The sequence below is a fragment of the Echinops telfairi genome, unplaced genomic scaffold (assembly GCF_000313985.2).
Source record: "Echinops telfairi isolate 266 unplaced genomic scaffold, ASM31398v2 ScPeMD7_7400;HRSCAF=8409, whole genome shotgun sequence".
In the NCBI taxonomy this organism is placed as follows: Eukaryota; Metazoa; Chordata; class Mammalia; order Afrosoricida; family Tenrecidae; genus Echinops; species Echinops telfairi.
The window spans coordinates 31,202,356-31,212,095 of record NW_022111300.1 but is presented as its reverse complement, the minus strand read 5'-3'; the positions used below and the strand labels follow the sequence as shown (position 1 = coordinate 31,212,095).

At 39.3% G+C, this 9,740-nt stretch overlaps 1 non-coding gene across 1 annotated transcript; it reads left to right on the top strand.

Annotated features, from left to right (window-relative positions):
- The first annotated feature begins 7,673 nt into the window (after positions 1 to 7,673).
- On the top strand, positions 7,674 to 7,817 carry LOC115871702. Its single transcript, XR_004047426.1, has one exon. It is a non-coding gene; the product is annotated as a small nucleolar RNA SNORA48 (small nucleolar RNA).
- Positions 7,818 to 9,740: the final 1,923 nt, after the last annotated feature.

Below are 9,740 nucleotides of genomic sequence, written 5' to 3'. Positions count from 1 at the left end.
CTATGGCTGGTGGTGCTCTGTCCTATGGGGAAAAAACCCACAAGGACAGTAGTCTCCTGGTGAGTCCGCAACTGTTAACTAGATTCAAGCAGCCCATCAGGATGGCCCAGCAGCAAAGGATGGCTGTTACTGGTCTGGAACGCAGTTGTACATGGAGGTTGGCAGGTAGACCAGTGCATTTCTTCCGACTTGGTGCTGTCGACTTTCTCCTGACCTCCTTCCTCAGGCCCCAAACAATATCTTATACTTTAGGAATAACATCATCTCCACTGTGCTTGGAAACCATGATACTGGTGGCAAGTAACGAGAATTAACCAACATTTAAAACTAACCCTCAGGAAATTGACATATGAGGGTTCAGATGCACTGGAAAGATGCACTGCCAATAGCTCTGTTATGCCTCAGAACTTCCCTAGGGGACCCTATGTGTTCAAGTCACTATGAAGTTTTATATGGGGAACGTTTCCTCACCACAGAGCCAGCCACAGATGCTGAAGTATCCTTAATGCAGCAATAGGCCACAGGAGTAGCCAAATGCCAAAGGCATTCATTCCATCAGGATGGTCTTACCCAAGCCCAAGTGGAAGAAAAACCAACCCCCTGTGCCTTCCTGGAGAGCTGGTTCTTATAAAAACTTGAGAGGATGGGTCCCCCAATTCTGGTAACATCTTTACGATAATTCTCTCTACCCCTACTACCATTAAAGTTCCTGGACAGAGCGCATGGATCCACCGTTCACAGATAAAGCCATGGAAGCTATCAGAACCGGGTCCATCAGACTCAGATCAAATGGAGCAAGATAAGTACCCATGTGAACCATGAGATGGCCTTAAATGTTTCATCAGCACCCTGAGACAGAGAAGTGCTCTTCAGAAAACCTTACCTCCACTCCACAACAGTCACCTGCTTTGTTCTTCTGGAAGTCATCAGATTATAAACAGCACTGAGCCAGAACTGCCATCCCCGGATCATCAGTGTCTGCATCACCTCAACCCCATCCACCGTGGGCCCCGAAGTGGAGGACAGCTCCTCCTAGAGAACAGGAAGGCTATGGACCAAGCCCCTGTTCAGGTCCATTTGTCAGAAGGAATTTTCCAGAAGGACTGTCTCTACTCAGTATCGCCAGTGATTTGGGGCCATAGTCTTTCAGTGGGGAGTGAAAGGTAGGAGGATTAGGGATAGAGGGGATTGTCTCCACCGAAAGCCTATGCTAAATGAAAAGTAGGTGGCCATGCCACAACAAAGGGGTTGGAACGAAATCAGGTTCACATAAGACACCGATGGCCACAATCCAAGCTGGGCACGCATGGACCAAGGTCGACTAGACACAGATGAAGGTCAACCTGGGCACACGCTAGGAACCAGCAACATTAAATTACACATGTGCCTACCCTCACCATTAAGACTGGTCATTATTCTTAACCATGCCACCCCCACCCCCACCAGTGGGGATCGGAGGGGATCAAAGGTGGGGGCCAAGGGCAGATGGCTTCTTGTTCCGCGCTGTTGTCTGGTCCTCCTTTCATGTGTGTTTCCTCCCCACACTCCCTGAAGTAGCCATATTCAGACTCCAACTCTTGTATAGGCCCCCCTTGCCGCCCCCCTCCACCCCCTCCCCCACCAGGCCAATGTGGCCTCGCACGCTTTCCAGAGATAGCGTTTATTGTCTGAGAATGTCCTACCTGAAACTTCCCATCCCCTCATAAAAGTGACTTGGATTTGCTAAAGTGCTTCTGCTATGTGAATTTTCTCCGTGTTGAGAAGCAAGAACGGAAGGAAACCACCCCAGAAACCAACACAAGCAGACCACGATCAGCGGCAGTGCCAGAGGGTGAGCGCCTCAGGTTGGAAGGCATGCCAACTCTGACTCGGGAGAGAGCAGTCCCTGGCGACAAACATCCTGCGTGGTACAAGAGAGGGGAAGTAAGAAAGAGGACGTCCCTCAGCAGGATGGACAGACACGGTGGCTGCCTCAATGGGCCCACACATAAGAACAACTGTGAGGGTGCCCCGGGTAGTGATTTGTTCGGTTCTACGTCCGGACAGACAGGATAGCACTGAACAACCACAACAGCGCTTGATAAGTAATATAGTAAGGATGAGTATGGTTTTAAAAAAATGAACTTAGGCAGTGAATAGAAATATGAAGGATCCCTGGTGACTTGGTCCAGAGTATATTCAATCCTCCACTGAAGTTTCTTAGTGGTTTATGGAAATCTATGCTGCAGTGTAAGAGCCTTGGTGACTTAGTGGTTGTGTAATGGGTTCGGCATTCAAAAGCATCAACCACTCCAATGGAGAAAGATGAGGCTTTCCATTCTCATAGAGATTCATACACTCAGAAACCCCCAAGGACAGCTCTACTCTGTCCTATGGGGTTGCTAAAAGGTCATTGATGGCAGTGAGTTTTGTTTAGTTTTTAATTGCATTGCATTCTATTTCTTTGCATATTATAATTCTTATCTACTTCTCTTTTTCTGGAATGCTCTACTGTATGTTCCAGTGAGCTGCTTGTAGGTGCACTGTTTCTAAAATAGATAAATAAAACACAAGGTACAACTTTAAAAAATATTTAAACCACTGAATTGTATGGTACATGAGTTACATGCTAATAAACCTGTTAAATGATTCATATATTATATTTGAATTAATTCAAATTCATCAATTCATATAATATTTGAATTGATGTCTCATCTATCTAGTATATCGGTATCTATATCGGTATGTATGTTTATGTCTACATCTACATCTATATTTAATCTATATATATTAGGGAGAAGCTCTATGAATTTAAATGGAACCCTCTTGAGCAAGTTTTTAGAAATGGAGAAGAACCTTTACTGATGTACAAGTAGCATTATCTCTTTTCAAAGAAAAAGTCTTTGAATAAACTTCAGAATGTAAACCTGGAAGATGGTCTATGAAACCACTAAAAGCTATGTGCTGTCAGGTACATTGATTTAAATCCTTATAAGAAGGAGTATGTTTGTCACTACTCAACACCCCTCTTATTAGAAATCTCTGCATTTCCTTCAACTCCACCCACTGGCTTTAGTCTTAGTTTGCAAAGTTGTTACTGGTTTAATAAGATTCCTATATCAAAAAAAGACATAATTTTTGTAACAAAATGACAAACTAGGAAGTGATTTGACAAAATATCAAATAAGAATTTGAAAAGCCCACATGTATTAGTCTGTCTATAAGTGATACCGGCAAAAATATTTACCTTATCCAATTCTCCATCACACCAAGGGAACGATTATTTCTTGTGAAATATAGAATGGTTCTTTAACAGGTGGAGAACCAGACTAGGAATGCAAGTTTGGAACATGATGATCTCAGAGATGATCATCCCTAGAAAGCAGCCCTTTGTAAAAACAAGCAAATGAGCAGGAAGGCAGGCATCCTACCACATGGGGCAGAAAGACATCAACCTCACTGCCTTGTTTCATAATCTGCAAACCTTGCCAGAGAGTGAGAGCAAGACCCTTGACCATAGCACGTCTGTAAAGTGGATCGTCATACCTGTCACACTTGGCTAATAAGATTGTAGGAGAACCTAGGCAATAGCAATCCTTGATGAAGTATCAACCATGACTGAACTGTGTGAAAGAGTATGTATGTATGTGGTTAGAATGAAGCAGCAATGATAACAATGTTAATGGTAGTGTTTACACAACAGCAAACAGGCAGTTGTGAAGTGCAGCATTCACTGTTCAATCAACTGCATGAAGGAACTGCATAATTCCAAACATCTGGGTATTTGGAAACATCCAGACACTTGATATCATAATTCCCGTTGTTTTTGTTAATGGCTTTCTCTTCCAAGCCAGTGTATGCTCTGTACAAGGAAATTAGCTCCAGTCAACACCTTCTTTCTTTATTTGTTTAAACTATAATGAGATTACCAGAATTGTTCTCCTGTTTATTTGAAAGCTCCTCAAAATGACTTCTGGCTGTTTCTAAGATAAAAATAATAAAAGAAATTAAACATAAAATATACCTTCAAAGAATAAAGTGTTTCCAATCTTTAGGATATTTAGTGACATCATATGCCATGGGATTTGAGGACAATTAATACAACACTATTGAGTAAATAGGCACCGTTTCCCCAGAGATCGTTAGAAGGAGAAATCCATTGTGGCATAATTTCTGGTTTGTTTAAAAAGTCACTTTAACATATAAGTTGTCATCTCAACTAAAAGATACATTTCATATTTTCAGGGTCAATCTTGATAATAATTTTTAATATATTATCACCCACACTGACTTCCATAGGGATAACTTTATGAAGCATATTGTAGGTGCTCAACAGTTGTCTATAGGTTGAATGGTGAACTAAATCCCTTTTAAAGATCTCCTAGAATAAAACTCATGCTATAATATCTACCGTCAGCAAACAAAACAACCAACAATTGATTTTTAGAGTGTGTGGTTCCTAGAAGTGAAAGTCCTTAATTGCATCTGTAGAAAAAGCAAGGGCATGTCTATTTATTAGGCACTTATATTCCATGCACTGCCCTCTTGTCTTTCCCTGCATTTTTGTCAGTAATTGGGTGTTGATTCTCTGCCTTCAGGCTAATTCAATGCTTATGCTGTTAAGATATAGACTGGCTGCTCCTGTGTGAACACTTCCTGGCTTTAGTCCATTACCCATCCTCTTCCCAGATTCAGTAATGAATAGAGCCCCTTATTCACTGAATAAATGTTCTTGGACTTGTTTGTGCTCCACGATGCTCATACATTGCACTGATCCTTTGGACCTCTGAGTTTGTAATTTTCAGTGTTTCAACACCCTGACTTCCTTCATAGACATCCATGTGCTGTGGTCTTATAGAGCAAAGAATCCGTTTTACCACAACTTAAGACTGGTCTCTGCACACATTCCTTTATACCTGCTCTAACAGGATAGCGCCGACTAAAATTTTCTTAGTGGGACTTCATAATACACACCTCCTTATTGGCTCCTGGAGATTTCTAAAAACAAATCTGCCATATCTACATTTCATTTTGTAGGGTACTGTCACAAATTGTTATTGAATTTAGGACCCTTTCCTCATCTCAAAAACATATGTATCCCCTTATGTATCCCCTTACTCTTGGGGAAAGCATTTAGGTCATGCTTTCAATTAGTTGTTTTTATTTTTAATTGGGGTATAGCTTACAAAGAATGACTATATGAGAAGATTCACAAATAAAGACTACATGGACTCACTATAATTTAGTGAGTTTTGACTGGTAGAGGAGGGTTACAAAAGGTTGGTGGAAAATAGAATTAAAAGATAACAAAGTTTTTCCAAAAACTTTTGGTCACTCCCTCATATATCCGCATATCAAGATGCAGGACATGTCCTGCCTCTCCCAGAATTACCTCATTCTCTTTCCCATTTACTCAATTGCTCCCCTGCAATCTCTGTTTCGAGTTCCACCACCAGAAATGATTTTGTCTTCATTCAAATAGGTTATTTGAATATGCACGTTTTACATCCAGCTGCTTCCTTCAACGTTTTTAACCACGGTTATTTTCTGTATCGGCCTAACAGTTATTTTTACTAATGAGTAATATTCCTGTATGTGAAGTATGCTATAATATGTTTATTCATTCCTCTATTGGTTTATTCATTCCTCTATTGATTGAACTGCTTCAGCTTTTGTCTATTATAAATAAAGCTGCTATGGCGACCTGTGAGCAAATCCTTGTGGCAATATATGTTTTCAATTCCCTTGGGTAAATTCCCAAGAATGGAAATGCTGAATCATTTGTGATTGTTGTCAGGTGATGTTGAATTGGTTCCAACTCATAGCAACTGTCTCCCCATTGGAATGAAACAGCTACCTGGGCTGCACTGTTGTCAAACTGGTTCTTCTGTTTGGGCTCGTTGTGGCAGCCCCTGTGGTAACCCATCATGTCAAAGGCCATCTTTTAATTTTTTTCCTTTTCTTGCTGCCTCTCTACATTAACAAACATGATGTCCTTCTGCAGGAAATGGTCTCTTCTGACAATATATCCAAAACAGATTAGACAAAGTCTTGCCATCCTTCATCCTTGCCTCTAAAGACATTGTGGTGATATTCCAAAAAAAAGAATTGCTTGATTTCTGGCAGTTCATGTTACCTTCTACTGGAAATGCATAAATTCTTCCTTGTTCTTACTTATTCAATGTCAGCTCTCACATGCATATGAGGCAATGAAAAAATATCATGGCGTTTGTCAGAAACAACTGAATCCTCAAAGTAACATCCCTGTTCTTCAACACTTTTAAAAGGTCTTGAGTCATAGATTTACCCAGTGCACTGCATCCTTTGATTGTTGATTCCTTGATAAATTCCTTGATGAAACAGAAAATTTTAATAGGCTTTATTGTTGATTCCATGAGTATTAATTGTGGATACGAGCAAGACAAAACCTTTGACAACTTCAATTTGTTCTCTTTTTATCATATCGTTACCTATTTATCAAGATGTGAGACATTTTGTTTTCCTTCTATTGAATTGTAATCCATAATGAGGGCTGCAATCTTTGATCTTCATCAGCAAGTGCTTCAAGTCCTTCTCACTTTCAGCAAGCAAGATTGTATCATCTACATATCGCATGCCGCTAATAAACCTTTCTCCAGTTCTAGCACCTCCATCATCTTCATCTTCTCTGATTATTTGCTCAACATACAGATTGAATAAGGCTGGGAACAAAATACAACGCTGATGTAAATCTTTAATTTAAATCACGCAATGCTCCCTTGTTCTGTTTGCACAATCAGCTCATGATCCATGCACAGGTTCCACGTGATGACAATGAATTGTTCTGGAATGCCCATTCTTCTTAAGGCTGCCCGTAGTTCATTATGATCCACATAGCCCAATGCCTTTGCATAGTCAATAAAACATAAGTAAACATCTTTCTGGTATTTTCTGGTGACAGACAATGCCCATACGAGCTCACTAATGATATCCATTTCTCCACGGCCTCTTCTGAATCCGACCTGAACCTCTGGTAGTGCCTGATCAATGTGCTGCTGTAGCTGCTGTTGGATGACCTTCAGCAAAATTTTACTTGCATTGGATATCAGTGATGTTGTTCTATAATTTGTTCATTCTGTTGGGTTATCTTTCTTTGGATTAAATGAAAATATTTATCTCTTTCTGTCAGTTGGCCAAGTAACTGTCTTCCAAATTTCTTGGCATAAACAAGTGAATGCTTCGACAGCTTGCTGTAACATTTCAATTAGTATATCATCAATTCCTAGAATCTTGTGTTAGCTGTTTTCCATGTAGGCTGAACATTTTCAGTACCATTGGTCCTTGCACATAGGCTGCCTTGGTGGAATGTCAACTAGTTCTAGTTGGTGTGATGATTCTGTATTCTTTCCATCTTCTTTGGATGCTAACTGTATTGGTACTGAAAAAGAAGAATTTCACAAAATGGACTTGATAGAAATTAAAATATCATGCTCTTTGAAAGATTGTGCTAAAATATGAAAATACAAGCCACAGGGAAAAAAGAATACATATTTTGCAGATATGATGAAAAACTTGTATCCAGCATATAGAAAGAAACTTCAAAACACAATATAATAAAATAAGCAATCCATTAAAAAGGCAAACATTTCACCAAATATATGCAAACTGCCAGTAAGTATGTAAAGCTATATTTAACAACATAAATTATTAGAATCAACCCCTGGCTATGGGCAAAGAGACACCTGATTGGTGGTGGTGCTCTTATATCAGTCAGGGGCAAAGCAGACTGGCAACCCTTTGTCCATCCTAGCTTGATGCCTGGATTGTGGCCAGAGCTGTTTCATGCCTAGGGCACATAAAAAAAAATTATTAGAATCATTAGGAAATCACAAAGTAAAATTACAATGCTTTGAAAAATGTCTAAAATTTTAAAAGTCTGATTTTACTAAGTATTGGCAATATTATAGAGTAAATACAACTACCATCCAATGTTGGTAGCAATGTAAAATGTTGCAACCACTTTAGAAAATGGGACGTATTAAAAATTGTCACACATTCCTACAATATGATAGAACAATTTTATTTTCCAATGTTTTTCCAAGAAATGAAACCTTTCCAAACTAAGATTTGTACAGATATATCTAAAACATTTGTGTGTGTGTGGTAGTAGTGAAACAATGAAAACAATCATGTATCCATCAACAATTGAATGAATAAACAGTGATGTACTCACATGATTGATTACTACTAAATATTATTTAATTATCACATTATAAACAATATAATGTGGATTAAAATATGAAAATAATAGATCTTTGTGAATAAAACCAGAAGATAAGGAAGTAGATACTGTATGATGTCACGTATGTTGCATGTACATAGTGATCCTATGTACAGGACCATGAAAAGTTTCCCAGTCTGGCGTCATCTGCACAATTGTTCATGTGTTTGAACCCATTTTTGCAGCCACAATGTCAATTCATCTCTTTGAGGGTCTTCCTCTTTTTTGCAACCTCTCTACTTTAACAAGCATGATGTCTTTCTTCAGGGACTGGTCTCTCCTGACAACCTGTCCAAAGTATGTAAGACTAAGTCTTGCCATCCTTGCCTTTAGGGAGCATCTTGGCTGTACTTCTTCCAAGACAGATTTGCTTATCCTTTTGGCATTCCATGATGCTTTCAAAATTCTGTGCCAGTGCCATAGTTAAAATTCATCAATTCTTCTTTAGTCTTCTTTATTCATTTTCCAACTTTCATATGCATATAAGGCAATGAAAATACCAGGACTTGTTGTCAAGCATACCTTAGTTCTCAGAGTAACATCTCTGTCCTTCAACACTTAAAAGAAGTATTGTGCAGAAGATTTACCCAATGCCACGTGTCCGTTGATCTCCTGACTGCTTCCTCCATGAGTATTCCTTGTGGGTCCAAGAAAGATGAACTCCTTGACAATTAAATATTTTCTCATTTATCATGAAGTTTTCTAATTGTCCACTTGTCAGGATTTTTGTTTCTTTACATTGGGTTGTAATCCATGCTGAAGGCTGAAGTTCTTGAACTTCTTCAGCAAGTGCTTCTATCCCTCTTTATTTTAAGTGATTAAGTCATTTTCATATCACAGGTTATTAATAAGCATTTCTCCAGTCCTGATGCTTCTTCATCTAATCCCAGTGCTCTAATTATTTCCTCAGCATACAGATTGAAAAACGATGGTGGGAGACACACCTGGCACATACATATCCTGATTTTAAAACTCATTCCATTTGCACAACTGGTTCTGGATCCACGAACAGGTTCCACATGGGCACAATAACGCTCTTGGAATTCCTGTTATTCCCGTTATTTGCAAGCCTGTCCAAGGTTATTATGATCCACACGGTAGAATGCCTTGGCATAGTCAATAAAACACAATTAAACATCTTTCTGGTATTCTGGGCTCTCAGCCAAGATCTCTCTGTCATCAGTAATGATATCCCTTATTCCAAGTACTCTTCTGAATCCAGCCTGAACCTCTGACAGCTCCCTAAAAGGTAGACATATTTTCAAAAATTCATGCTAACATCTACACAGCAGTTTGGTGGCTATATTGGGATGAGACAGGCCTAAGATGGACCAGGAAAAAGAATTTATAAAGGGCTTCAGGAAAGACTTAAAGTGGAATATTCTCTTTGCCTCCCTCAATTCTATGATTCTACAGTTCTTCATTTATATTTTTACTTTATTAGGAACAAATTATTAAGAACCCAAATCATTGTTATCTCTTCTGCCCTCACTGAGAAGCT